At 39.8% G+C, this 27,861-nt stretch overlaps 2 long non-coding RNA genes across 12 annotated transcripts in view; one reads left to right on the top strand and one right to left on the bottom strand.

Annotated features, from left to right (window-relative positions):
- Window positions 1-48: 48 nt before the first annotated feature.
- Window positions 49-12,481, top strand: LOC137862529 (uncharacterized). 2 transcript variants are annotated; one of them, XR_011100376.1, is made up of 4 exons: window positions 49-279; window positions 8,756-8,819; window positions 11,362-11,492; window positions 12,167-12,481. It is a non-coding gene; the product is annotated as an uncharacterized lncRNA (long non-coding RNA). The 2 variants fall into 2 exon arrangements; XR_011100380.1 differs by having other exon boundaries at window positions 11,373-11,492.
- Window positions 7,989-27,861, bottom strand: part of LOC137862521 (uncharacterized) — a 248,696-nt gene continuing 228,823 nt past the window's right edge. For 8 of the 10 annotated variants that reach the window (XR_011100368.1, XR_011100359.1, XR_011100369.1 and 5 more), the window contains 4 exons: window positions 27,448-27,542; window positions 13,778-13,945; window positions 13,232-13,371; window positions 7,989-11,476 (listed from right to left, as the gene is read on the bottom strand). This is a non-coding gene — a long non-coding RNA (uncharacterized lncRNA). The remainder of the gene's footprint in view (window positions 11,477-13,231; window positions 13,372-13,777; window positions 13,946-27,447; window positions 27,543-27,861) is intronic. The other 2 variants (XR_011100367.1, XR_011100362.1) reach the window with 2 other exon arrangements.

Below are 27,861 nucleotides of genomic sequence, written 5' to 3' on the forward strand. Positions count from 1 at the left end.
TGTCATTCAGCACTCTGGGGACTTCCCACATTGGAAGCTGTGCTCAGTTTAGAAGCCGCTGGTGAAAGGAAGCCAGATCAGTGCTGGGATCTAAGCAGCCCCCCACCTGGGCTTCAGTACACTTAAGTGCTTGCCTAACCTGCACAGCCAGGGGTGGAAACCACCCTGCCAGTTTGTAAGATGACCTGGGGAATCTAGAAAGGTCTGCTGTCTCAAATCCATCACCTGATGTCAAAGTGGGATTACATCCCCTTGCTTACAGCACACCCACACCAGCTGGTGAGTCATTTCTGTTTGCTCTCGCACAACCACAGGCTACTTGAGAAGCCTTTTCACCTTTCATGGAGCAAGGAGTGTCTGTTTGGTTTCTTAGCAGCATGTTCGGGTAAAAAGGGGAGCTGCGTGTAGAGAAAACCACTTATTGTAACTTGTGTTTGCACTGAAAATTTTAAAAGCGCAAGGCAAACAGGGACATCAAATATAAGCTATATCTCAAATATGGTCTTTAGTCTGAAAAGTGTGAGAGAGAGATGACCTCTACTTTGCTGGTTGTTAATGTTGCTAACAGGACTAACATAACATCTGCAGTTGTACGTTGATATCAAGATGGATGGTAAATTTTCTGGTTAAAAGTTTGTTTTTATATTAAACTATTGTATAATTTAATCTCTGATAATGCTGGATGTTTATCTACAGTATACTGCACCATACATTATGGATGCTTTTCCTTTTTTCCCAAGAAAACAATAAAATATGTATGAGATGCAAGCAAGAATATAAGTAACCCAAAGTTCAGAAGGTAAATTCCTTCATTCTGAAGAAATGCCTGGTAAATATTAGAAATACACTGTGCAGCTGTATGCCATGCAGCTTGCAGAGAAACAGAGCACCAGAAAACTTAAATCACAGTAAAGTTACAGTGGGATAGGACAAGCAGCTGAGAAATGGAAACAGGAAAATTTCGCTCTTTAACTCTGCAGGTGTAAACCCAAGAATTGAGGTAAGGCAGACAAGACAGTGCAAGCTGTTAAAGTGGTAAAAGAAATTAATAATAAAATAATCTCAAAAGGCCAGTGGTGTTCATTTGTGGGATCCATATTTACATGCTTCAATGACTATGACATTGGTCAAAGGGTACTTCAGGCATGTAGCAAGGATCAGCAGGCTCTGTCAAAGTATGTAGCAAATATACATGAAGACCTGCTGTTTTTGTTGTCCTAGGGAAGTGAAAGAGGTGAAGCAGCATGCTTTGGCCAAGTTTGAATCTGTCTCTCCTGAGTCTGCTGAGTTCCTGAGAAGAGCCCCTTGTTCCTTCCTTGTGACATGCCCCTGGAAGCATGCCTGTTGTTTTTTTAGCATTGTCTAGTCACAGAGCATTGACTGGCATTGTTTTTCTTGGGGGGGGGGGGGGGGGGATTAAGAACCTGTAAGTATTAGTGATTCTGAAGAAGGAGCACCTGAAATGGATAACTATTGGGAATGGGTCCCAGGTCTCCTCACAAGACCATCTTCTATGTCAGCAAATAAATTAAGCTTAAAAGAGGGTGAGCTAAGAAGTCTAAAAGCAAAATTAAGAATCTGTTCAACTGAAGATATATAAATCCAAGATAAGGGTTCTCTTTGAACCAATTAGACTTTTGAAATTAATACAAACACTTAATTCTGAAACTTCTCTGAAAAAAAAATATCACAGAATCACAGAATGGCTAAGGTTGGAAGGGACTTCTGAAGATCACCCAGTCCAAGCCCTCAGCTGAGCAGGATCACCTACAGCATGTTGCATGCAGGCTGGTTTTGAATACCTCCAGAGAAGGAGACTCCACAACCTCTCTGAGCAACCTGCCTCAGTTCTCTGTCACTCTCACAGCAAAGAAGTGCCCCCTCAGATTGAGCCAGAACCTCCTGTGCTTTGGTTTGTGCCTGGTGTCCTGTCGCTGGGCACATCTGAAAAGAGACTGGCTCCATCCTCTCAGCACCCTCCCCCTCAGATATTTATACACAGTGGTGAGGTCTCCCCTCAGTCTTCTCTTTTCCACGCTAAACAGGCCCAGCTTTCTCAGTGTGTCCTTGTACGGCAAAGTTGACAGAAGTGATCCTACTTTCAGTCAAACCTGAAATGCCACAAACGTCTGTTCTCAGTGCCAATCTCTATTTTCATACTTCTGTGTTTAGGTAAACAGAAGCAAAGAGGCACAATGAGAAGTGGCCTTGAAAACTTCTCTATTTTACCTAAGATAATCAGATACAGCTATCACAGAGGTTTTAGCATTCATTTGTGCTTTTCTGTGCTTACTACAGGAAATACCTTGAATATTACAAATACTGAGGTTATCTAACTGCAAATCCCAGTTATCTTTGGCAACTGGGAAATTTTAAGAATCTCTGTTGTACAACGTTTTCAAACCTTATCCAGGACTCTATTCAGATTCAAAGATAGCAGTGGTCAATGAGCAAAGTCAGTTCTTTACAGCAGATGAATGAACATATCTCATCCTATTGCCCCTTAACCTCAGCCTGGGAGAATCATTGTTCATCTGTTCCTGAGTTACAGGAAATGCCTTGGTAATTTGGATATCTCTGTCACAGACTACTATGAAATTCTGACATATGCAGGCTGCCAGTAAATGGTAAAAGAAAGCCACATCACTGCTGACATCACATGGAAAATGCTGAAGTTAAATATGAGGATCACTTGTTCTTCTTTGGGAAGATATTTAAGCGCTGCCACCTGTCTCTAAATGCAGAAAGCTGTGCTTTAAAGACCACAGGGCTAGTCATGATCATCAAACAATGCACTTCTCCAAACACATGCAGAACCACAGTGAAGGCACCAAAAGTGCCTGCCCTTGCTTGTTGTTTCAGTCAAGTGCTGTGGAGACTAAGAAGTCATAGGCAAAATGTGGAGACATTTAAATCTGTTTTGGGTCTTGTTTTGTTTCGTGTTTTGCTTGGGCAGACTTGCAGATTTCTTCCCTCTTTCTGCAGGGAGGGCCTCGATTTACAACAACATGGAAAGACAATCATGTGGACCTGCCCCAATTGGATTACACACTATGGAAAGTGTATTTAATTATGAAAAATTAAAGACAAGGGGGATATGTTTAGACTAAGAATGTAGACAGTTTCTTGGCTAGAAACAAACCTGAACAAAAAGGGTAAGAATTCTAGAACAATCATGAAGGATTTATTTACAGTTTTTAAAGATCTACATGTGTTTTCACTTAAAACTCTTGGGAGGGTCATTTCAAAGCCTAGGACTCCTGGCTGTTCACATTCATCTCTACCTCTATTCTCCCTGCTTGCAACTTCAACATTAATATACAGTCCACAGCAAAACTAAATGCAAGTCAGGTGTGACATATCAAGTGACACAAAGGCTCAGTCACAAGAAAAAAAAAATTAAAATGATCAAGAACTGAGAGGCCTGTTAGTAACATTTGCTGCTGTATTTTTTACAGTTCAGGTCTCAGGAGTTTTCCTGAGCATTTCTAATCTTGCTGTCAATAAGATGTAAAAGTTATAATCATAAGGTGCATTCTTTGAAGTCCTCCCCCTTCTTAAAATGAAAAAAAAAAAAATCCAACAAATGTCCTTTAACTTGTTTCTTCTTTGTCTATTATACCTTCAGTGTGAGTTACACTTAATCTCCTCTTTAACTCTCTAAAGTTCCAATAATCCTTACCCTACCTTCCTAGAACACTAACACCCAGCAGTATAGTTAATCTGAAGAGTTTGGAAAATCGGCCATTAAAGCTATTCATCACAAGTGATGCAGCACAGTTTAAACAAGCAGAGAGAGTAAATATATGCCATCCTGAGTCAGATTAAACGTCCGGCTGCCCTAATGTTCTGTCTCTGTAATGTAGCCTCTGTGACTGATTTTCATGACAACACAGAGAAAAAAAAGCCTGCAGAGAACAAAACTACAGCAAAGGGTGGGGATGCTCTGGATTTCATTAGCCAAATCTTCCACCTTCAGGTAACACCCAGGGATGATGCTCACTCATATCACGGAGCTCTCAGGCTGCAGCTCACCCATGGAGTGGGGACAGGGCTCAGCCTATCTATATTTTACCTTTCCTTAAAAGCTACTATTACTGCATAACCACCTGAGGCTCTGAATGCAAAAGTCAAAGCTTTTATCTGTAGCTGGGTATTTGCACTGCAGAGCGAGGTAGCTGGAGGCTCTGATTATTGTCTGAGAGCTCTGTGACAGCCAAGACAGAAGCACCAAAGGGAAGGGGCAGTGGGAAGAGACCTTCCATGTAGGTGACTTTACCTCTCTGGACCTCAGAGAAAAAGGACTGAAGTCTTCAAGCTGCATTCCAAGTGATCTGAAGTCTCTGCACTGGGAAAGTGCCACTAAACAAGAATAAAAGTGAGCTCCCCTGAGCACCTCGCTGCTTGGCACATGTTGTGTGAAGACGCATGATGACCGAGAAAAATTTAATTTGAAGTTGATACTCAAGAGAAGGATTCATAAATCTGATGAGAAACAGACAGCTTGAAGACATTGTGAGATCTCAGAAGAGAAGCAGCTCTTAAACTGGAGACCTTCATTTCCATATGCTTAAACCTATATACAACTGCAGTGGGCATGAGAAACATACTCAGTACAAAGAAAGTGGTTTTATTGATAATTGTACCTGGTACAATTATCTTTGGTTTCATTCAATTCTATATTTCAAGTCCTGTGGAGTTAGGTCTTTCATCTGCCCTCTGCTCAAGGGTGACTTTTGCCATCTGTCCATTTAGTGCTACAACTTTACCACAAAGTGCCATTGGAACTGTTTTTCTTTAAGAATTCAGATCATGGTGTAGCTCTAATCGCTAAAATGAATTAATGGAAATTTGAAGAACCACCACTGTGTTGATTTTGTCAGCCACACCTAAATAATCCCAGTCTGCAAACTTTCTGTCCCATCTCCAGGAATGTATGGCTCTGAGACAGAAAGCAAGCAGTGAATGCCAAAACAGGCAGGTAATCACTTGGCAGCAAGCTCCCTTGGCTTAAGCTTTGAGCCAGAAAATGGACATTTTCATGATAGTGGCACACAGACAGAGGCTTTCTTGAGGGAAATAAAACTTGTTCTCAATCTCTTCACAGGTGACAACCCCATCTGCTTTGTGCTTTGTGTTCCACGTGCTTGTGTCAGTTGCATCTTCAGAAAGTAACAATTTAATATAAAAATGGTTTCCCAGATATGAGCAGAAGAAAAAAGAAATAGGTCCTCCATTAAATAATGAATCCACTGATTATAAACTGCATCTCTGCAAACATTAATTGCTCATGATTTAATGCCACATGGAAAATGGAAATATAAAGAACATATTTAATTTGGGGGACTGGAGAGGCAAAACATGAACGAATTCATTGAAGAAAAAAAAAAAGGCAGTATCATTGTTCTCATCCTTGCTTGTTTTGTACTAGACAGGAATCCATTAACATCAAGTAAGGACTATTTCTAATCCTCTTGCTAAGCCCCAACCCTCGACCCTGGAGAATTTGTATTGAAGAAGAAACATGTCAATCATTTGGGCCAATTAAGCACAATAATAAACATGAAGCAAGGAAAAAAATGTGGGCGGTATTACCAGGATAAGGAGAGCAGTGTCTATGCATTTTGAAAGCTTGTCTAGATTATGGGGTTAGCTCAATGAAAAATTGTCTACAACTTGTCTCCTAGGTCCAAGGGATATTCCAGATCTGTAGCTTATTCATTTCCTGTACTGATGATGCCAGCACTCAGTACGTAGCAAATGGTAACAGGATTACATTTCACACATATTTCCCTGAATTTTTGTTTCCTGAGTACTCCCCTTGCTAGTTTTGTAGTATATTTCAGACTAATGGCAATTCAAATGATCACTGGGTTTATCTGGAAGTTTGTGAAATAAATCATGCATTATTTGCATACAGAGGGCTCACTAGATATGCTGGTAACAATAGCTTTGGTGATGCTTTTAGCTGACAAGAAGGTAGTTAAGAAATTTCTGTTTGATTTTCAGCTGTTCTCTAAGCTTATCTTCTAAACAGGAACACGTTCTTGTTTGACATCCAAAAGAACAATGTCACTGATTTGCAGAGGGCATCAGAAGTTCTGTATTTTTATTATTTTTATTGATGGCCTACTTTTCGTGCCTCTGTCTGCTCAGTGACCCTTCCACAGTAATTGAGCAGACCTGCAGCAGGAATTTATACCTAGCTGTACAGGTAAAGCAGATGACAGGAAACAGAAGCTATGCAAATTGCCTCTGAAGGCAATCTATGCACACCCCCTGGCACATACAGGCTTATGTTGCCACACAATTAGGAAAGGAAAGGTAAAATTTGAATAAATATAGTAGCCATAAATGTAAAACTATCCTGAGATTAGCTGAAGTCCCAGGCTCTCTAACAGTAGCCCAGCTCCTGAGATGACCAAATTTCTAGGAGGAAAAGCCCATCTGCAGCACGTACACATCCATGGCACGTCTTGGGGGGCAGAAAGTGAGTGGAAGAAGACAGGGGAAACCTGGCTTGCTGCCAGCTCACATTTTCATTTTGAACAAATGTGTCTAAAGAGTTTAGACAGAGCCCCTGTAGACCTTGATAAGAGTGTTTATCTGCTCAGCTTCAAAGAAAGCCGCAGAAGGACTGTGATGAAATCTGGTGCAATCGTCCCTTTCAAAGCCAAGAAAATATATGTGTGTGTGCGTATTTATTTATTTATTTATTTTTTCTGCTGGAAAAGACTGAAGGCTAAGTGAATATAGACCTGAACAATCCTTATATTGAGGCATAATAAGCCATATATCATTTCCACTTAGGGGCTCTCTGATCTGTCCTTGCTTCCTAATCAGGAGCAGTAGGTGCAGGAGCCATTTTGCTTGAGGTGCTACTCTGCACTCCCCTAGCCACAGCTCTAGACATAAGCTTGTGCAGGCTGGTTGTAGGCTAGCTTTGAGTCATGAATTATGTTTTTATTTTCCTTTTATCATTCCCTTCGGTTGAAGCGGTGTCTATAAATACCATATCACCCAAATGCTGAGATGGTGGAAAAAAAGTTAGGAGCACTGTATGTAGGCAAATCCCTCCTGCTCTTTCCCTGTCTCCCCAGATAAACAGCCCATCTCTGGTTATCCATCCTAAAGTCAACAGTGCTTAAGAAAGTAGCTGGCAGGTCCTAAATAATCAGAGGAACAGGGAAGGCTTTGGGGGATACCCAGTCCCTTCTGCAGCCTGGATAGTACTGTTGTGCTTTACAATAGTTGTGAGCATGCCTGAGGTTTTTAGATCTTTGAAAAAGGCAATCTTCATGGCTCATGCAAGACCAAAATGAAACAGACTACACTCCGTAAGGATTTATTTATTTTCAACCTTTCTAGCTGCACCACCAGTGATTCTGTGACTCTGACATTATGCCATTAATTTGCTCTTCACATTTTAATGTTAACTATTTGTGCATTTTTCACATAACTGTTCAATCCAATCTACATTAGCTTCCAGACTTTTTTTTTTTTTCCCCTCTACCTTGATCTAGATGGTAAATCAATGAGGCTGCTCTTTAAATTCAGAGTCTTTGGAGATTAGCGCAACTGAAGAACAGGTTATATAAAAAGGGAGGAGGGGAAGCATTACACATTTACAGTGAAATACTGTTATGGAACAAGCAAAAAGAATACAGGGTGGCATATGTTTGGAAACTTTGGGATATACCTACACTACAATTGGCAGTAATAAATGACTTTAGTGTAGCTTTAACCTGAGGTGGATGAAAATGTTGAAGGCTTTGCACCATGAGTTTGGCTGCAACAGCCAAGCTGGGGTGCTGAGGGTATTCACACCAGCTGATGTGTCCATCAGCAATGCTGCTGCTACTGGCACTAAAAAAAGCCAGGCTGAAAGGTACTTGGCATGTGGTGCCATAGAGAGCACCTTTAGCCAGACAGAGACACGGCCAGCATTAACCGGCTTTAGGAAAACAGCACACACACACACCAAAAACAAAGAAACACAACAAAACAGTTTATTGTGGGTGAATAGGAGATGTAACAATTCAGCCTGGGAAGGTTTGCATCGTCTGTACCCAGACTCCCCAAAACCACAGCTCAAATCCAGCAGTGCTGTCTGAAGAAGCTGGTGTTCCTTTTTGATTCAGAGAAAAACAAGAGCTTCAATGTTTTGAGTTACCAGCTCTTTAACCTTTTGCTCTGAAAGTATTTACTCAGCATGCACTAAGTGTTAACAAAAAATTCACCTGGGACCTTAATTGAAAGCCACTGTAATCAATGCAAAGACCAAGAAGAAAGAAAGCAGATCTTTGTCTTCTAGAGATTTTACAGTGAAATTTGGGTTCCTAATAATTTAACATTGACCCAAACTGTTTTTAACCTTTGGGTTACGTTGAACGAACTTTTCTAGCCTGTTAGGAAATAAAGAAATTGTCATCAAAACCAGTTGCTTTTGACTCACCCACTAAACCAGTCAGGCATCCACCTAGAGACCTGTCAACTGTGTGAGGATCCATTATGACTGAGGCCAGAAACTTAGCTTATAAAGATGTCCAATCTCTTGAGCCAGAAACCTTAGCTAGATACTTACTTTCCTGAGCCACATGAAAAGTCCCGCCACATACTCAGAGTCTGTGTGGAAAGGTTTCCTTATGTATGAATGTCTAGTGCAATGGCCACTGATACTGATTGAGGTATCATTTCTGAGTCAAAATGTCAATGTTAATTTCTCACTTGATGCCTGTGGATGTATTTTCTACAGCAGATCTGCAGAGAAGCTGTGAATGGGAGCTGAAATTTGGAAGTGCAACCCCTGCACCCAGAAGGTACGTGGATCTTCCTGACAGGCAGTGCAAGTTAACTTGGCAGCACTGTGACAGTCTGGCTTCTCTGGGTATCCTGGTGGGGAGATATCTGCATCACGGCTCTCTGACCATCCACGCAACAAAGCTCCCCTCCACAGGAAACCAGAACGTACAAGATGCATGTTGCACAGCCAGCTGACACACGCACATCTGCAGGCAGGACATGGTTGGGATGCACAGCATAAGTAAGAGGTGAGGCGATCTTCCATGTCCCTCAGCTTTGACACACAAAGTCAGGCTTGGACCACCAAGCACCCCCAAAGTAGGGAAGTCAGATAATGAAAACTTTGTGAAGGTAAATAGGACAATTAATTGAGGATATATCCTTAGAACTCTCTCTCAAAATTCACACAAGAAGAAAATGCCTGTGATAAATTTTTTGCCTTACACACTGGGTACCATCCATATCACCTAGTACCAATATCCTCTCAAGGACTTGTGAAAACATGGTAGAATTGTTCTTATCCACTGAGAGCAGGACACAAGGCCTGTCCCAACTGATATACAGCATCATTCCTGAGGTTGTCCTTACTTGATTGAAGACTTGAAGCTCTGCAGTCTTAGCTATATGGTAACTTGCTTCCAGCACCACATCTTCCCATTGTATTCTCCTTTTGTTGTAGAGAGGAGCAGAGGGGATCCAGAGGATCTCATGCTGGGACTGTCTAGACTGGGTGCTCTCAGATCAATATTCAGGGCAGCCCTTGATTGCTCTGGGCTGCCCATGTTCCTGTGAAGACAACATACATATATAAACCAGCTCATACACACAGCTCAGTTTCCCTAGAGGGGAATAATCCTCCCTGCTTTTTTTTTTTTTCCCCCCCTGGAATGTCTTGATAACGAGCTCTCCTAGCTTCCCAGCCCACTTCCCACTGCACAGGGCCCTAGCCCCACCCTTTCCCCCTTCTCCAATCCTCTCACCTCCATCCTCTCCAGTAAAACTTAGATCACAGAATCACAGAATCACAGAATTTCTAGGTTGGAAGAGACCTCAAGATCATCGAGTCCAACCTCTGACCTAACGCTAACAGTCCCCAATAAACCATATCCCTAAGCTCTACATCTAAACGTCTTTTAAAGACTTCCAGGGATGATGACTCCACCACTTCCCTGGGCAGCCCATTCCAATGCCAGATGTTGCAGGCCTCAGCCTTTTCCCATGTTCTGGTTGGTGCACCATTTTCCCTATTAGTCCATCAAAGACTAGAAGTACAACTACTTAGGCATCCAGCTTAACTTTTCAGAATTCCTGCTTTCAAGAAAAGGCATTTGCCTCATTCCACTCTCTGACAGGAGTCTCAGATACATGCAATAATTATTCTTTGAAAGTGTCCACATCTTTGCATTGATGAGACCAGGCTGTATGCATTACTTTGGAGCATTTGAATCTTGAGAAAGCGGATCTCTTCCTTTGATATGATTCAAAAATGTTGCTCTGGGTTACATATAAAGACCCTGTCTAGTGTTAACCTGTAAAAATGTCCAAGAAACCTGCAGGTTGTTCTTAAGATACTTCTTCATATTTGAAAGCTCAATATTATTTTGCTCTTTTATATCTAGTTATTCATAAATCAATGTCATTGGTGCCTCAGCACAGAACTTTTCCATTAGTAGAGTAAAAAGGGTTTCTCTTAATCATTAAAAATATTTAGTTAGATCGGCACTTCCTGTGAAAAGATAACTCCCCTGATTTATTTTGTAAGTCATCAAAATGCTTTTGTTATAGGCCTACAAAGAGATTTTTTTTCTTTTAATAAGATCTGTACGAATTTTAATTCGTGCCCCATCTGCCTCTAGGAGCAATTTACAGACACATATTTATATTTGGAGAATAGCTTGAGATGTCTAGTTGATATTTCATTGCACCCACAAGATGACTGCCTCTGAAAGTTTTTGGCATTGGTAGGCATCAAATGTATGACATTTCTTGTATATGTGTGAGAGACAGATGAGTAAATGGTTCTCAACAAAGCTGAGAGAAATTTAAAACCCAAACTTGGAAGGAAAATAGCTAGCTTTACAAAGATCAATCTGTGCCAGTATGAAGGGACATATTATCTTTGCAGAATATGACTTATCATCTTTTCCAGGTAGGGAAACCCTAATATTTTTGAAGCCATCTCATATTTCTTCTAAGGGTGTCATACTTCAGAGGCACAGGCAAATGGAATAGCTGAAGGTGTGTCCTTTGAAGAAGTACTTGCAGAACAAGCCATCTGACGATGTGTGAAATGCATGGCTGGACATGAACCAATTATAAGGGCAACCCTTTCCCACACCTCTAAAAATGATATACAAGCTAAATAGGCCTCATTCAGAGAAATGAAACTGATAATAGTCTTGTTGGCAGTATTCAAATAAACTAACTCTGAGCAAGAAACTCATCGAGCTGCTTCTAGTTGATACCTATCTTTTACCAGAATCACTGTTGTGTGTAATATCTGCATTGTGTGGGTGATTTTTACCTCTACGACAATGAAAAATAGATGTTTTTAAATAGGCATTTGTTAGTCCTTGCAGACATGAAGATAGGAGCCTGCAAAATACTGAATGATTCCACACAGGTCAGGAGCTCCTTTTTCGCTCTATCTTCTAGCAGACGAACAAGAAGATACCTGAGGAAATAAAAAGGTAATAACTGTCAGACTGATAAAAGGCAAAATTTGTATATTTGCTGACCTCAACAAGACTGAGGCAAAGAAGGATGTAGAAAGGAATTAGTCATATCTCAGAATAATAAAAATACACACTGTCATCTTACTCAGGGGATGACTTTCTAAAGAAAAACAGTGTTCCTGATTTAGGCCCTAAGTAACTTCCTGCTTGCTTAGCTTACAAAGAAAATTCTCTTAAAGGTATTAGTTTGTGTAATTAGCTATTTTTATAAGTGTTTTAACTTTTGGTGAAGACACTGATGCTAGCTGTTACTGGAGACCACAAAAGAATGACAATTGCTTTGAAGCAAGTACCAAAATATTCACAGTGGGGGTCTTCACAGTTCCATGTGATATTTTGTCTGAGACCTGTAATCATCCTTGACAAAATCATCATTGTAAGAGAAGTCTCTGATTAGATGCATGTTTGTGGAACAAGTCAGGCATGACCAGGCTCTCATTCTAGTTTCTGCAGTAGATGGGCCATTGCTGGGTGTTAATGGTAAGTGTTAATATGCCAATTTGCAATAAATGTTTTCTCCAGCTCTTTGAATCTAGAATCGAAATTGACACTACTGTCAGAAGTAGTAGGAGAAGGTCCTGACGAGCCAATGAGATCTCAGCTCCATGTCTATTTATTTTTTTTTACAGCTGGTGAAGACTGCCTGAAAGAAAATTCTGTGGGAGGTTTATTTTGTCACTGACAATGTTGTGTCTGTTTCTTCAGAAAAAATGGAAAACTTCAGTTTGCAGCATCTTCCACTGGAAGTAACTTACCGTCTGAGTTAATACTCAGAAATGGAAACACTCTACTGGGATTCTTATTCATATTCTCAACTATGACTGTCTGCTTGCAGTTTCTTGTTACATGAACACTTACATTTTTCATGTATTGCTCAGACTTTATACCTTATGAATATGAACAAGAAATTGGCAAAAACTCACATCTCTTATAATAAAATTCAAATGTTTTCCAACTCTTTTTTTTTTCTCTAACTTTTAAGGCTAAAATGCCCTTTGTGTACTTCAATATTCATATTTTACTCTCATATAAGTAGCAAGAGAAGCAGAAAGGATCCCCCAGCTAGGAAATAATGGCAAAGTTTTGGAGGTAATAAAGCACATTGACAATAACATTATTCCAGGGAAACTGGCAAACTAGGGTAAGCCTTCAACCCCACAGTAGTACAGACTTGTACAGAATTATATAGGACATGAACATAACACGGTATTAATGAGACAACAAGCATCTTGTATTCAGAGACATCACAAAACAGCACCCATGTTGTCAGTCACCTTCAGACCTTATGGGCTGCATGACATACAAACTAGGGACCTTGTATGTGCACAGGAAGAATTCCACACCTCATATGTGCAACGGTTTGAGGAGGAAACCTTTTAAGAAACATATATGAAAAGCAAAGGTGCATCTTAAATCTTACTGCTTTCTAAGATTTAGGTATGGTTTCATTCATGATTCACACTCTTGAACTCTGAGTTGTGAGGACTATTTTTTTTTTTCTCCCTTCAATTCAAGGAGAACGTGGACTTTGTAGCCTGTAGGGAAGGAGTTATTGTTCAGAGTGTTTAAAGAGCAGTTTCTACTTTAATGTCTGGTGGGACAGAGGAACAGTCCACGTGTAAATCCACCAAGGCATAGCTGTAGGGTACAAACCAAGACAAACTGCAGCACTGTCAAAACAGGTCCAGTGTTACCTGCAGCTAGAGGCAAGCCTCTGGTGCCATGTTAATGTCAGATGATTTTGGGGGTCTGTGGTCTGGTTGAAGGTATCAGGGTGATAAAGAAGGCCCCCAGCCTCTAATTGGATCCTTTCTTTAATTTCGCACAACTGGTCCTGGAAGAGAAATCCATGATGTCAAAGAAGCCTTAAAGCTACTGACTGAGATAAACACTATATTGGCACTACCTCACTGCTACCTCACTGAAAATTAAAGGCTCCGGATGTTACTAGTGATTATTCAGAGATGAATAGGTAACAGACAGCTAGAAGGTAAAGGGGGGTGGGGGGACACTTACAAATCATGGAGTTACAGAGCTGAGAACAACTGTATACTGATTCTCCGTGTACAGACAGACCCAGGAGCAAAATCACAGCTGTATACTCTTGAGTTTTGTACTTCTCAGGTAAGCTAAGAAAACTATACAAATAAAGCCGTAGGCAGCAAATCTCTTATGTCTTTATCAAAATCTTCCATATATTAAAAAAAAAAATATCATAGATGTATCTCACTTTTACATACCTGAGCAGGGAGAGGGGTGCTTTCTCTTAAGGCTTCCAGATTAACAAAGGATGTGTCTAGAGAATTTGTCAGTGAATGATAAAAATTGAGAGAGGAACATTCACTCATTGACTGGGAAGTTATCAAACTTGTAGAGCCTAGGGGCTGTCTTCAGATGCAAGAGAACTCCTGTTGAAGACAAGGGAAATGGTGTGCCTGTGAAAAGAATTTGATCCTGGCCCTAGGTACTTCAGAAGAAAGTATTTTCTTGTCTTTCTCTAAAAAGAAACTCACTTGATTCCTCTTTCAAAAGCAATAAGAAACATAATAAAACACATTATTAGAGACAGCCTGGATACTGTATCCCCACCCTCTAGCTTTCCTCTTCCTATCTCCTTATTATTTATAATATTATAAATAGAAGGTCAGATGTAATACACAACTTCAAAGTAACCTTATATGGTAATTTTGCTGCAACAGTAAAAAATGATCAGTTTCTCTGTCAGACAGCCAAACAACACTTCTGCAGTTCTTTTTGCACTGACTTCCAATCTCATGAACATTTGGTCGACAAGCATGTTTCTGTTACAGTCCTCATCTCAGCTATGATGTCTGAAATTTACAACGCTCTTTTTGAGTGAAAACCAGGCAAGAGCCACCCCTGATAAAAATAGCAGCAAGGAGAAAATCCCAGTGAAGGAATTCAAGCCAATCTTTGCAGCGTGTCAAGGCTAATATATGCCCTGCCAATTCAGAAGCTGGAGATGCATGCTTTACGTGTTTAGTAGAGAAGCAAGGTGAATGAGAATAAACTGGTCAACCACAGCATGCTCACAAAGGCCTGGCTGATAGTATCGTACACTCAGCCCTGCATGAGGATATGGAGGAATGAAGCCTTCTTCTGCCAACTTTGTCCTGCTTCTGTGATGGTAGGAGGAGGGCAGTGATGCCACTGCACGGTGGGGAAGCAGCCTGGAGCAAACCAAAATGCTGCAGCAAGATCTGAATCTGTTAAGAAGTGTTTCCATATGAGAGAGAGTTAATTTTTCAAACTCATGAAGAGGACAGCACAGCCACAAGACTTTCCTGCCTAGCTACCACAGAGACCCCTCTTTGCATGCCCAAGAGAAATTAGAGACAGTGGAGCTATGCCACAAACCCTGGTGTGTGGCCCAGCACAGTTGGATTTGTTCACAGATTTCATTTTTTTCACTACAGAAAGGTCACACATCAATTATTGTACATGGTGCACTTCATTGAGACATTACTGAACACTATCAATGAGGCTGTAATAGAAGTCTGTACTGCATCAGGAAAATCCAGCAATTTGACTGAGCTGATGGATGCGTCATCCGTTCCCAATATCCCAACTGCTATTAGAGATCAAAATATCTCTCCCTGTAACTGCTCCAGACATCTCATCTGTTCTTCTGGGTGAACGTACCATTAAATGTCAGTCCGCACACATATCACTGGGATGGGGAGGGAGGGGAGAAGGGGAGATTAATAGGCTAGAATGGTCATGTCTGAGAGAGACACAGATCTGAACATAGTAAATGGCTCAAGAGACATAAAGACCAAGCATTTGTAATGCCTCTTAGCATCACAAGGAGCAGCACTTCAAAAGTCTCAGAAGGGGATCAACCATTCAGAGACACAGCACAAGACTTGGTATGGGATCGCTGGCAGCAGGACTGAAAATGGCCCTGATTTTCTGTACTAGATGGAGGTTGCTTTACTGTTTCACAATACGCCCTCTTGTACTCTTGTACCTTCGGTCCCCTGTGAACAGCAGATGGTTCAGAGAGTTTGTCTGACAGCAGGGTACTCTCAGGACACAAAGAAGAAATGAGCTAATGGTACAAAGGCTTCTTGTCTGGCTGGTTGGTCTGCACATGGTGGCTGGAATGGGAAGAACTGCACTATTTTTCTCCTCAAACATGTGTTGCAAATGTGAGGAGGGTATATCAGGACTCCTGGGGCATTTTTAATGACACCAGAAGAGATTATTTAACCTCGAGAGGTTAACATTTAATAATTAGGTTAGAACCTGCTGTTATCAGACTTGTCAGTCTTCTACCGCTAAAAGAAATTTTAAACATCTGTGGAGGCCACAAACTGGGGAAAAAAAACTGTCCTGCTTCAAACACTGGGCAAAAAATGTGTAAGGAAAACATTTTCAAAAGTATCCTGGGCTCATTTCCAACTGAAGTGTTTAAAAATGAGGGATGGTACCTAAAAGTGAGTGCCTAGTGGGATCAAAAAAATCTGCTGGAACTTTTGAAGACAAGCAAGACGCAGGTTTTAAATACCTGTAACACTTTGACATTGTCAGTTTGGTCATAAGTTATTCACATACCTTGAAGGTTTTTGACTTAAGTAGCTCACTCCCTTTTCTCACCTAAATTCCTTCAAGTCCCTGGGTATCCAAGGGAGACTTAGTATTCTATGCAAGTAAGATGCTTTTGAAAATTTGCAGTAATTGCTTCTGCTCTGACACATCTTTTTCAAAGTAAAGGCTGTAAATTCATTATACACTGGCATTAGACTAACAGAAAGGAAAGAGCAGCACATACGTTTTCTGATAGACAGGAAAACGGTATGGTAAGAGTACTGACATCAGGCTTCAGGGTACACTCAGCATAGCTGCCAGTAGATTAAGGGTTAAAATAGAAATTGAAACATTAAAATTACAGAGCAAGAAGGGAAAGCACTTGAAAAATAGACACAAAAATAAAGCTTGCACCACAGCTCAGACCAAATTAAACCAGGCCTGCACAACATCTGGTCTGGAGATGGTGTGCTAGCAGCTGAGTGGCAGCGCGGCTGACAGGTTGACAGGCTGACAGGTAGTGAGAGAAGGTCTCCGGCTGGCTCAGAGGCTCCCCTGCTCAGCCTAGCTGGGGATACCTGTTCTGCTTCCTGTCCTGTAGCTGGGGAGCGTTTCACACCTGTGCCCACAGACAAGGCAGCCTACAAAAAGGAGCTGGAGAAGGCCAGGAGGAGGAAAGCCAAGAGATAGGGAGGGAGGACTGCAGCAGGCAAGGACACAAGGGGATAGGGTGGGAACATGACTGGGAAGGTGCAGTAGAGAAGGAGGTTCCCAGGGTGGTGAACCACATGGCATGTACACCGGGAAACATCAGATCCCACCAAACAGAGGAGACACAATTAGCTGCATGGACCTGATGCTTCAGTGCTGAAAGCAGCAGTGGCTTCACCACTGAGTCCTCTGAGAGAGGCAGAGCCCAGACACCCAGCTCCACTCTTCTCAGCTGATGGAGCTGAAGCGGCCAGCTGCCTTTTCTCAAAACCTTCACAGAAAGAAAATTTTCACAATTTTTTAGCTACCAAGTTGGCTGAAAACATTTCAATTTTGTAATGTTACAATTGTACAAGAAAGAAAAATGCATTTAATCTAATAATTGTTTTTTCTTATTTTTACAGCTCTGACTATCCTGAAAGTCACTTTCATATTCCCCAGGGGTTTTACAGAAATGGAGGTTGCTGTTTTCTGAGTGTTTCATATGGCCAAAAGAGGACAAACTTACTTTAGACCACTAAAAAACAAAACAAAACAAAACAAAAACAAACAAACAAAACAAAAGAAACAGCCATCTAACAAGGAACCCTAGAATCTAATTTGCCAAGTCACTCTGTGCAGTCTCCCAGCTTTATGCTGGACTTCTACACTGCCTGGCATTATCTCATTTTCCTTTTGCCTTGTAAAGATTCTAAATCTGCACAGATATCCATGTACGTCTGTGAAACTTCCAGCAGGTGCTTTGGTCTGTCAGAGTGATTTAAGTTGTAGGCTTCTTATGTTGGGACTCTGCTGTTGCTAACACTTGCATGCTTAACTACCTCACGTAGCAGAGTTCAGCACATGTGCAAGAGTTTACAAGACTGGCTATTTGCTCAAGAACACTTATAAAGAGGCATTATATGAGAGCTATAAATATTTGGAGAGTGGCCAAGAACAAGTTTGGAAACTATAAAAGTAACATTGGGGGTGAAATCACAACCTACATTGACCAAAGAGCAATGCTTCATTACAGTTTACGGGATTTTTTTTTTTTCTTTCCTCTAGAAATTAATGAAATATTTGAAGAAAAACATTGGAGGAAGTTTTCTTTTGTGCTTCTGCATTTTCCTGGGAACAGTCATTACCTTCCTTGTTTCAGACACTATAAGAACCAAGCTCTACCAGAGTACTTGAAGAGCCTTAGCAATGCTCGAGCATAACCTGGACATTTGTGGCTTAAAATTATGTTTTTATTAAATGTTTCTGTTTCAGCCAATGTATATTAAAAATAATAATAATAATAATATAAAAAAAATCACATGGTCCTGGAAATTCAGCTTTGTGATGCCTTCTCCATTAAGGTTACTTAAAGTCATACAAGATTGATTCAACGACATGTTTCAAGTCATACAATGTCTCTGCTTGTCTAGATGCAACAAATTACAACGTCTGACAAAAAGCACATAAAAAGTACAAAAAGTACAGGCAAGATTGTAGGAAGGAATTATTCACAGAAAACACAGAAAACAACATATGTAAATGACAGGAGAAGGGCAAACAAAATGTCTATCACTAGAAAAGGGAGAGGAAGGCAAATTACTGGAAGAAAGAAGCCAACAACCTAACTGTAAATACATTAAAGAAAACAAGAAGATGAGCCAAGAGCCAGTGAGGATTAGTTAGAGAAAAACCAAGTCAAACAATTCATTAATTTCCAGAAGATGATAGCGGGGTTTGTGGTTAGGGAAAAGTATACACACAATATATCTTAATTTTAACAAAGTTTTTAATATTATATCACAGGAAGACCACATAAGCAAGCTAGGGAAGTACAGAATAGTTGAAGCAATGCAAGGGGATTTATAAAGCTGTTTGGAAAGCTGTATTTGGAGATTAAACATGAGTCATTTGTAGACAAGTTTCATGGTGATTCTGGAGTTGCACAAGTGTTTGTCCATGACCTGGTGATACACAACATTTTCATTAATGACCTTGACGAGTATGCTTATTACAATTTGGAGATGATAACCAAGCTAAGTGCACCTGCAAGCATGTCAGAGGACAGGATAAAGTTGTAACGGTGTGGATGGGTGCTAGAATTGGGGAAACAAAAAGAGACTGTAATTCAACAAGGACAAGTGAAAGGTACATAGACAGGAATCAACTTAAATAAATTCAGGCTAGAAAATAACTGTCTAGGAAGAATTTCTACAGAACAGATCTGAGGATCTTAATGAATTACAATCTACAAAAGCCAGCAATGTCATGCTGTTGTAGAAAAGGCAAAAGTGATATTTGAAGATATAAGTGGGACTATGTGAAATAAGACTTGTCCTCAATTTGGAACTGAATAAAATTTCAGCTGAACATTTAAACATCTGTCAAGTTTTGGGCAGAACATCTCAAGAAATGTGGAGACAAGAATCAAGAGGATTTCATGAAGAACTGTAAAAATAAAATAAAAAAAATAAAAAATTAGTAGTAATAAAAAAAATAATGGTAGCAGGTCAAGTGAGTTCTGATTGACACAGAAAGCAGAGGAATAGCTGGATCTCCAACATCTACAGTAAGGAAGATAAAGAGTGCCAGGCTTACATTATGACCAGAAAGATTCATGTTATATGTAACTAAAAAGGTTGCTAAAACTGAGTGTACTGAAGTGACAGAATAGATTTCCTGGGAAGGATTTTGCGAGAAGTCTTTAAGGACAGATTAGGCAATACCTGCAGTGGAGGACATAAATACCACTGGTCTTCCCTCCAGGACAATGAACAGATTTCTTGAGGAGATGTGAGGGCAATTCTATTAATTTACTCTCTGAAGAAATGGGTTTGAAACTCTTACTGATGGCTTAATCATGGCAGAGTGCTCAAAATGTCCATTCAGGAACTGGCTCCTCATTTTGTCTGGGACTGTGAAGTGAAAGATTCCCTCATGTACCAAGAACTCCAGACAAAGCCATCGGATTTGTGTGAGCTTGCAAGATCAGGTCACAACTGGCTTTGCTTGTGCTTACCAGAAACTGCTTTCTTTGTGAGAGCTTTTGTCAGAATAGCACATAAACAGAATTGTTACTTTGTTCGGTTCAAAATTATGACCTTGGCTGAGATTATGTTTGCTTGAATCCATTACTGGAAAAATATATTCCAAACAAAATTGTATGTAGCAGTGACTTGCAAGCAGGGAAGAGGCCAATATCAGGATAACTTCCTTATTCTGGAACTTCTGTCCAAAAAAAAAAAAAAAAAAAAATGAGAGCCTTCAATCATGCAGATAAAATGTTGAAAACCAAGAAAGACTGAGACAAGATCAACAGAACTGTATCAGGATAAAATAACTATGGAATAAATTCAGAAGCAGACTTCACCCATTATGATTTACTGACATGCCTTCCTCTACTGAAGTATTACCAGAAGTGTCAGTCCTGAAGGATGCTGTGCACCCAAACCAAGCACTGTCAGTACTTCATAGGTGTGGGCCTAAAAGCTGGGCTAAGTTCATCACTTGCAGAAGAAAGCATGGAAGGGACAGAGGGATCTGGCTTTATGTACTCCCCCCAAGAACTTGATGTAACTCTACATGGTTAAGGGGCATGACAGATAACTGGCACACAGACGCCATTTACGTGTAGAAGCTGTGGAGCCTTTTTACTGAAGGGTATATAAAATCACGATAACTATTAGCTGAGTCTTTTATGATTTAAAAAAAAAAAAAAAAAGTTCTTTGTTGCTCTTTGATGATGACTCCGAAAAGCTGGATATTTAACATAAAAGATCTCAAAAAGCAAAAGGCAAGAAAGATTGCAACAACAACGGAAATGATGAAGTCGTGGTACTGAATGACTGAAATTATAGAGAAGAAATATTAATTTTCTGTCCCTGATTATGTAGGACTTCTCCCCTATGGTATAGCTCCCAATGTGATGCCAAAGCTTGTTTAAAATAATTCAGTCACTTCTCATGGGATGCAACTCTGCTAACTGATGGTTTAGATTTTGTTTTTTCCCTTATTCTTCCACCCACAGTTTTACATTCCACTGTACTAGCCCATGGATGACCCATATATAAATTATTTTACATAGATGAAATTTGTACCTTTCAAAAAACCCATACATTGTTGTCACATCAGCCTCCCATTTCATTCTGGGTTGGTCAAAGCTACAACACAATGTTCATATTTATTTCTGGTAACTTCCTTACATAAATCAGTCCCTCCAATGCTTGAACACATCTGTTACTTTTCTCTGAATGCCTTCCAACCATCAATAACTTTCTCGAATTGAAGGACCTAGGATTATAGGTGCTGTTTTAGATGAATAATTAAGTCAGAAGCATTCTGCATTATTAAGTCCTATAAATAATTGCAAAAAACTTAGAATGCTTCATTCCCATAACCCTGAGCCACAACAAGTCGGTGCTTTGTTCTACATGTATGTGATGTAAATAATAATATTCTATCCCTCATTTGGGACATGCTGAAGAAAACTCATGTTTGAAGCAAACCGGACCTGTGTCATGGTCCTTTGCAGCTGTTTTGACTTGTAAAGATTATAAGTTTCACTGATATTTTCATACAATCTAGTCCAGTCTATCTAACATATAAATCAGGTTGTGACTAGATACAGCGGTGAAATTCACCTCTGTGAAGATAACCTGAATGACGCTTAAACTCCCATATGAAATCTATTTTGAGGTCTGAGATGTTCACAGAATGGTTTATAAGCTTTATATTGACTGTATGTTTACCCTTAACAGTTAAAAAAAATAATAATTTCTGTATAAGTGGGACTCAATTTATATCAAAACTGAATTTTTAGTACAGGCATATGTTTCTCCTTTTCTCCCTTCTTTTTCAGCAGGTTTCCTGAGGGACTGAAAGACTATAGGATATGGCTTGCATCAAGCACCAGGAAGGAGGAAGATAGGTTTTGGTAAGCTAGGAAGAGTGTAACATGAGAACTTCTCTGGACCCCTCCTTGACTGTTTCACCTTGGATTTATCCTGACCTGGCTCAGCAGAGCATTCATGTTTATTGACCTCCCTTGGTTAGTCAGTCTGTCCCAAGATTTATGCTGTTGCCTGTTTCATCAGCTGGTGGTTCTGCCTGTTTTTTTTTTTTTTTTTTTTTTTTTTTTTTTTTAATTTATTTTATTAAGTATAGGTAGATACAAAGCTTTGGCAAACAGCAGCTCTACCTGTGGATATATGAGCCATGCCATGACATCAGCTAACACCATTCTCATTTTTCTCAATCCAGCCAAGGGTGAAAAAGTGCCCTACCTTGTACCCAATTCTAAGAGCAAGTGGCTGATACTTCAGGAACATTACTAGCATGATTATCTTGTGAGATTTTGCTTTCAAGGAAGCTGTGATCAAGCTACATTGATATGGCTATTTCACATGTTGCTCTTTCTTGCTGACAAATTCTGACCTCCTAGAAAGAAAAAAGCTGCCCACATCATTACTTACACACCCACCACAAAAGAGTAATTTGTAACTGTGCCTGTTCCACTCGCTCTTGAACTTTGCTCTTTGCATATTGCTTGCCATTTTCCCCTTTCCTCCTAGGAAGAGGAGTTGGGGTAAGCCCCAACATAGCTAAATCTTATGGGGGTAAACAATGAGTCAAAACCAAAGACACTACTGTGAGGAAGCTGGGACAAGCTTGTATGAGTCTGTAAGAGCAGGCATTCTGCTGCTTACAACTATCTAAAGAGATTTGGTTGCTTTTTTAAAAGACAGCTGAATTGTTACAACATGCTGTGCCCACTTTCTTCCCATCACTGTTGATATAACTTAGCTTGGAATGCAAGTCTCTAATAAAACATTGGAGTGTTTTATTTTGCATTTTATTATTTTATTTTGTTTTGTTTTGTTTTATATTTTATTTTATTTTATATTTTATTTTATTATTTTCTTTAATGCACATCAAAGTCATTCATAATTCTCAGGATTTTTTACACTGAACAGTTTGCTTAAGCAAAGACTCTAGCGAGAGTGTGAATTATTTATTTGTACAGTCTACTTTTAAGTTGGGGCCAACATTAATTTGGCTGGGTCACTGGCATTGTGGATTTAATTGCCATGTAAATAGCTACGGAGCCTATGTCTTTAATTAGTGTGCTAAATTCTACACAATTTATGAATAAAATATACTCATTTTGACATTTTAAAGCAGTTATTTTATTAATGAAGAATTTATCAGCATTATGCCAATTCCCTTGCCTTTTGTTAATTATATGCTCCTCTTTAATTTTCTGATATGTTAATTTTGTTTGGTATAAATATTTGTCCTCATTAAGATGAATGCATTGTCAATGTTGATTCATTCTTCCCCCCAACAGATTACTTAAATGTGAGTTCATTTTTTGATCCTTTGGTTCTTACTGATTTATGAGAATCATCTAGCTCCCTCCCCCATTAAGTCTTCTTCAGCAAGGGCTAAAATTTCACCCAAGGAATGGCCTAGTTTGCTCTGCATGGCCTGCATGCAATTTTGAAAAGGGTTTGGGACAGGAGGCTTTAGCTAGCTGTGTTTCTTACAACAGGGAATAAAGAGCCAAGTTTTGTTAATATAGCACTGTCCTTTCTGTGAACTTCTGCTGCTCAATTGGTAACTCACACATGATGCATGCTGAGAGACTTAAAATATGCAGATATAGAACGAGGGGGATGATCAGAAGGAGGCTGCTGTACAAGAGTGCTTGTAGGGCAATGGGAAAAGCACGATCTTGTATAGGAATGGCTATTTCCCTTTGAAAATAAGGTCTTTTTTAACCTCAAATTCCTAGCTAGGGAAATTCTGACTCCCTTTTCCTCTCAAAGAATGGGACAGCCAACAAACAAATAAAATTGACATACAACCATGAGTCTAACTCAAAGTTTTGACAAACAGCTTGCTTATTTTGCTTGCACATGAGCTAATAACATTACAAGCCCACCAGGGAGATCTAGGGGACGTACTGATCTGAGAAGGATGGAGCCAGGTGTGAAGTGTTCAGGGAAGACAGAAGCAAGTCTGCCTCTATGAAAATTGGAAGGATGGGAATTGCAGCTGCAAATAGTTGCATTGAGAACCAGATCATTTTATAACCCTTGGATCCTCTGGTTTTATTAGGCACCTACACAGTGGTTTGAAGTGAGAGCTGATAAGGGAGGCCAGGACTTTTGGAGCTAAGACAGAATGCTGAAGCTAAAGCTTGCTGATGAGAAGGAGCCAAAATATTGACCCCTAGCATGACCTGGGAATCCAAAGAATTCGAGAAAACAAAGAAGGAAAGTACTCCTTGAAAGCAACTTTACAGGAAATAATAACTATATAGCAATTGAATCAATTAAATTAAGATTAATAAGTAAACATAATTCCATGAAGATGAAGAAGAATCATGTATTTTACATTGTTTTTATAAACAACAGAAAAGGCTATTCACACAAAAACTGTTTAAGATGTCAGGAAACACTGAATGTCAGCTGAGCAGTTAGAAATAAATATTGCTCAAGTTTCAAATAGTAAGTCACAAAAGTGTGAAGCTCTCATTTCAGCTGAGGGTAGGAAAGCTGGCATGAGCATGAGTTCAATGTTGAGAGAAGAGCACCTTAGAGCAGAATATTATTTGTTTCTATGAGCCAGTCACATAAAAAACATAGAATCATAGAATCATAGAATATCCTGAGTTGGAAGGGACCCTTAAGAATCATCAAGTCCAACTCTTGACACCGCACAGGTCTACCCAAAAGTTCAGACCATGTGACTAAGTGCACAGTCCAATCTCTTCTTAAATTCAGACAGGCTCGGTGCAGTGACCATGCAACATGTACGTTGCTCTGAACAAACTCTATCAAATATTGAGACAAATTAAACTGAGGTTACCTGATCTTGTACCTTTTGGCCTCTTATAGCTGCTAGAGAAGAAGAGTTTGGTATTTCTGGCATTTCTTGTCAGAACATATAAGTTTTCTGTTTCTTTAATTATGCCTTACCTGTTACATCCTCTAACCTATGTTAGGGCACAAAAAGATCACAGAAGGCAAATCAAAGCAAGAAGCCATAGCTGAGAGTCAAAACACTACATGAACCACACTGCTGAGGATGCATACACATCAGGGGATGCAAAATTTGACATTGTGCCAAGGACACGAATGAGACAAGTCACTGGATAGTACACCCACTGAGAGTAACCAGGCAAACCATGCCAGGGTCAGAAAATCTGCTGAGATGAATACATTTGGTGAGTGAGACAACACTCAGGGAATGCCATGTTTACTTGTCAAGCTCTCACTCTTCTCTCTGCAGGTACATAAAGCTGCAGTGGCAGATTAGACAGGTCTAGGTGGATCTTGCTCTGGGATGCCACTCTAAATCTTAGTTATGGTATTTTCTTTTGCTTTGTCTTCCCTTTCTGCCCTAACCAAGGCTAAGTCAGCTAAATAGAGAAAGGGTAACTTGTGAAGTACAACTTTCTGACTAGAAGGACTAAGGAAATCTAACAGCATTACTATGCCCACTCTGTCACTCTGTGTCTATACTTTCTTTGTATTAGAAACTGCATTGCACAGCACCCAGTATACCAGAGTCCTGCCCTGAGCACCTGTGCACTGCTGGGAGACCTGTGTGTGGCTCTTTAGGGAGCAGAGAATGGATAAACAACTGGGCTGCCCCTGGCTTGGGGAAGCCAGAGGTGGTGTGGGGAGCACAGCCAGCAGTAGCCACCAAGCCAACATAACTATACCAGCTGCCCAGTGTCATTCACAGCTGACATGCTACAGCACTTGTAGAGACTTTGCCGCTTGAGTGGGTTAAGATAACATCCAGAAAATTATAGCATCTCCCTGGGAAAGGGTGAGGGTCATCCTGATGAAATGGGCCTGGAGAAATGAAAATATACTCAAGTGGAAAAGATACATCACCACTTGGAATGAGCTGCAAGCATGAAAATGCACCTGCCTGTGAGCAATGAGGAGCTCCAATATGTTTCAGACAGGAATGGTCGTGGGCTTGGGCTGAAATGTATCTCCTCATATGTCCTGGTCTTCCCACACAGTCTCTGCCTACCCACAGGCAGCAGCTCAACTTAACAGGTGGGATATATTTTCTTTTCACAGGCAAGGAGGAGCTTTTAATCAACAGCAACCTCACACTGAAAGTCTGGAGTCTGTATGCATATGGATATGTGTGGGTACGTATTGGCACTGAGCTTCACTGACACTGTGGCCATTTTGGTACCAATGAATTGCATATAAATATTGCACCTTGTGTTGCCTCTTTAAATCAGAACTTTATCATCCCAATAGATTCTGTACTACTGTGTAGTCTATATGGATGTGTTGCTTTTTGGTTTTGTTAATTTGTTTTTCCAGTTGTACATCTCAGAGATGTGCTATAAGTAAAACTAAATGGTCAGGTTCGTGTGTCTGCTATAGGATTATACGTCAGAGGACAGATGGAGGATCTGGGCCTGGACGTAGATGCAGATTTTGCTTGCCATAAATCACCTAGGAATAAGATGAACCTCTTCTGATTCCTGAGGTCTTTAGCACGTGGATTACTTCCCATTGCACAAAAATTTCAGGTCATTGGGCTTAACTCAGTTGCAGTTAAAACATGGATTTGAACACAGATTTAAAAGTAATCCAAGAGTAATCCACTGGGCTACTTGTTGAGCCATCTCCACCTGTTTCTACTATTTGAATTTTACCATTTTTGGGCTGTGAGTACATACACATTTTCCTTTCTACTCACATTGTTTATTTTTGTACTTTGTTGCTATTTTAGCCTTTTTTTTTTTTTTTTTTTTTTTTTTTTTTTTTTTTGTGCAAATGCTTGCAGGCTTCCTCTGAAATTATTTGATCATAAACATTTGCGGAGTGCTTTAACGTCATCTGGTACTTACTTTTGTAACATGCATTTTAGACAACACTGTGATTTGTTTGAACATTAAGTTCGTTCATGGATGGAAGCCAGCATACTGCTTTCACATCATAGATCTGCTCTCAATTGTGTAACATTTGGATCAGAAACATTTAGGATTAAATATGTTTTCTAAATGTTTTGAGAAAGCTTTTCTCAACAGAAGCTCTGCTGTAGCAGTCACACTTTTCAGGTAACTGATCTCAATACTCACTGCCTCTGAACAGCAGGACTTTGAAGACTTCAGCCAGCAGGTGACTTGATTAGTTAATCTTGTTTCCTTCTTTATTTCTTTTCACCTCCTATATTTTATTACATTTGAAAATTAAAACAAACTCTGCCAACAGCAAGTTTGTTTCTATGTTTCCCTTTGTTTGCACTGAGATTTATATATTTGAATACAATTGCCATTCCTTCTTACGCTGGAATCAATTCTGCTTTAGTGTCACTACAGTCTAAGTAAGGGACATCCTACTGTGATTCCAACACAATAAAGGCTGATTGAAGTGTCAATGATTTCAGCTGTGTTTTGTATTATGGAGTTAAACATGCTTTTTTTCCATTTAAGCAAAACAATCCCAAGGAATAGAGATGACAGGATAAAGGGCAATAGTCAAAGATGTGAGGTCTTTAGTGAAGCTTACTAAAATAGGCAAAAGAAACTGATTATATGGCTGTACTTATTTTTCATTTACTTATTTTTTAAAATTTAAAATTGAAATGAATGATGTTCTGATACAAAGAACATTCTTTGCAATACCTTGTTCTGTTCCCTGGGTGTTCCTGCAATTGGTCATGAGACTGATTTTATGAGAACAGAGAGAAGCCACACCCAGGTGTTCAGAGAAGGAAGCTCTGGAAAATTAGAGAAAAACAAAAAATAAAAAATTGTAGGGAGTCCAATAGCTTTCACTTTTAATATAATTAAACAGCACACTTATTCACCTTATCTGAAGAATTAAAAATGGAGCTTTTTTGCCTGTTTTACCTGAGAAAATATGATTCTTCTGCACACACATGCACACACAAAACCCATCAGAATGCAATTTGAAATATGCAGCAGTAACTCTGAAGAACGTGTTATAAAAATAAATCAAATATCATGCGAAATGCTTATTAAAAACTAGAAGTTTTCTTTGCAGAGAGTCAATGTTTATGCAAGCAAGCATGAAGT

This window comes from Anas acuta, chromosome 1, assembly GCF_963932015.1.
Source record: "Anas acuta chromosome 1, bAnaAcu1.1, whole genome shotgun sequence".
Lineage (NCBI taxonomy): Eukaryota > Metazoa > Chordata > Aves > Anseriformes > Anatidae > Anas > Anas acuta.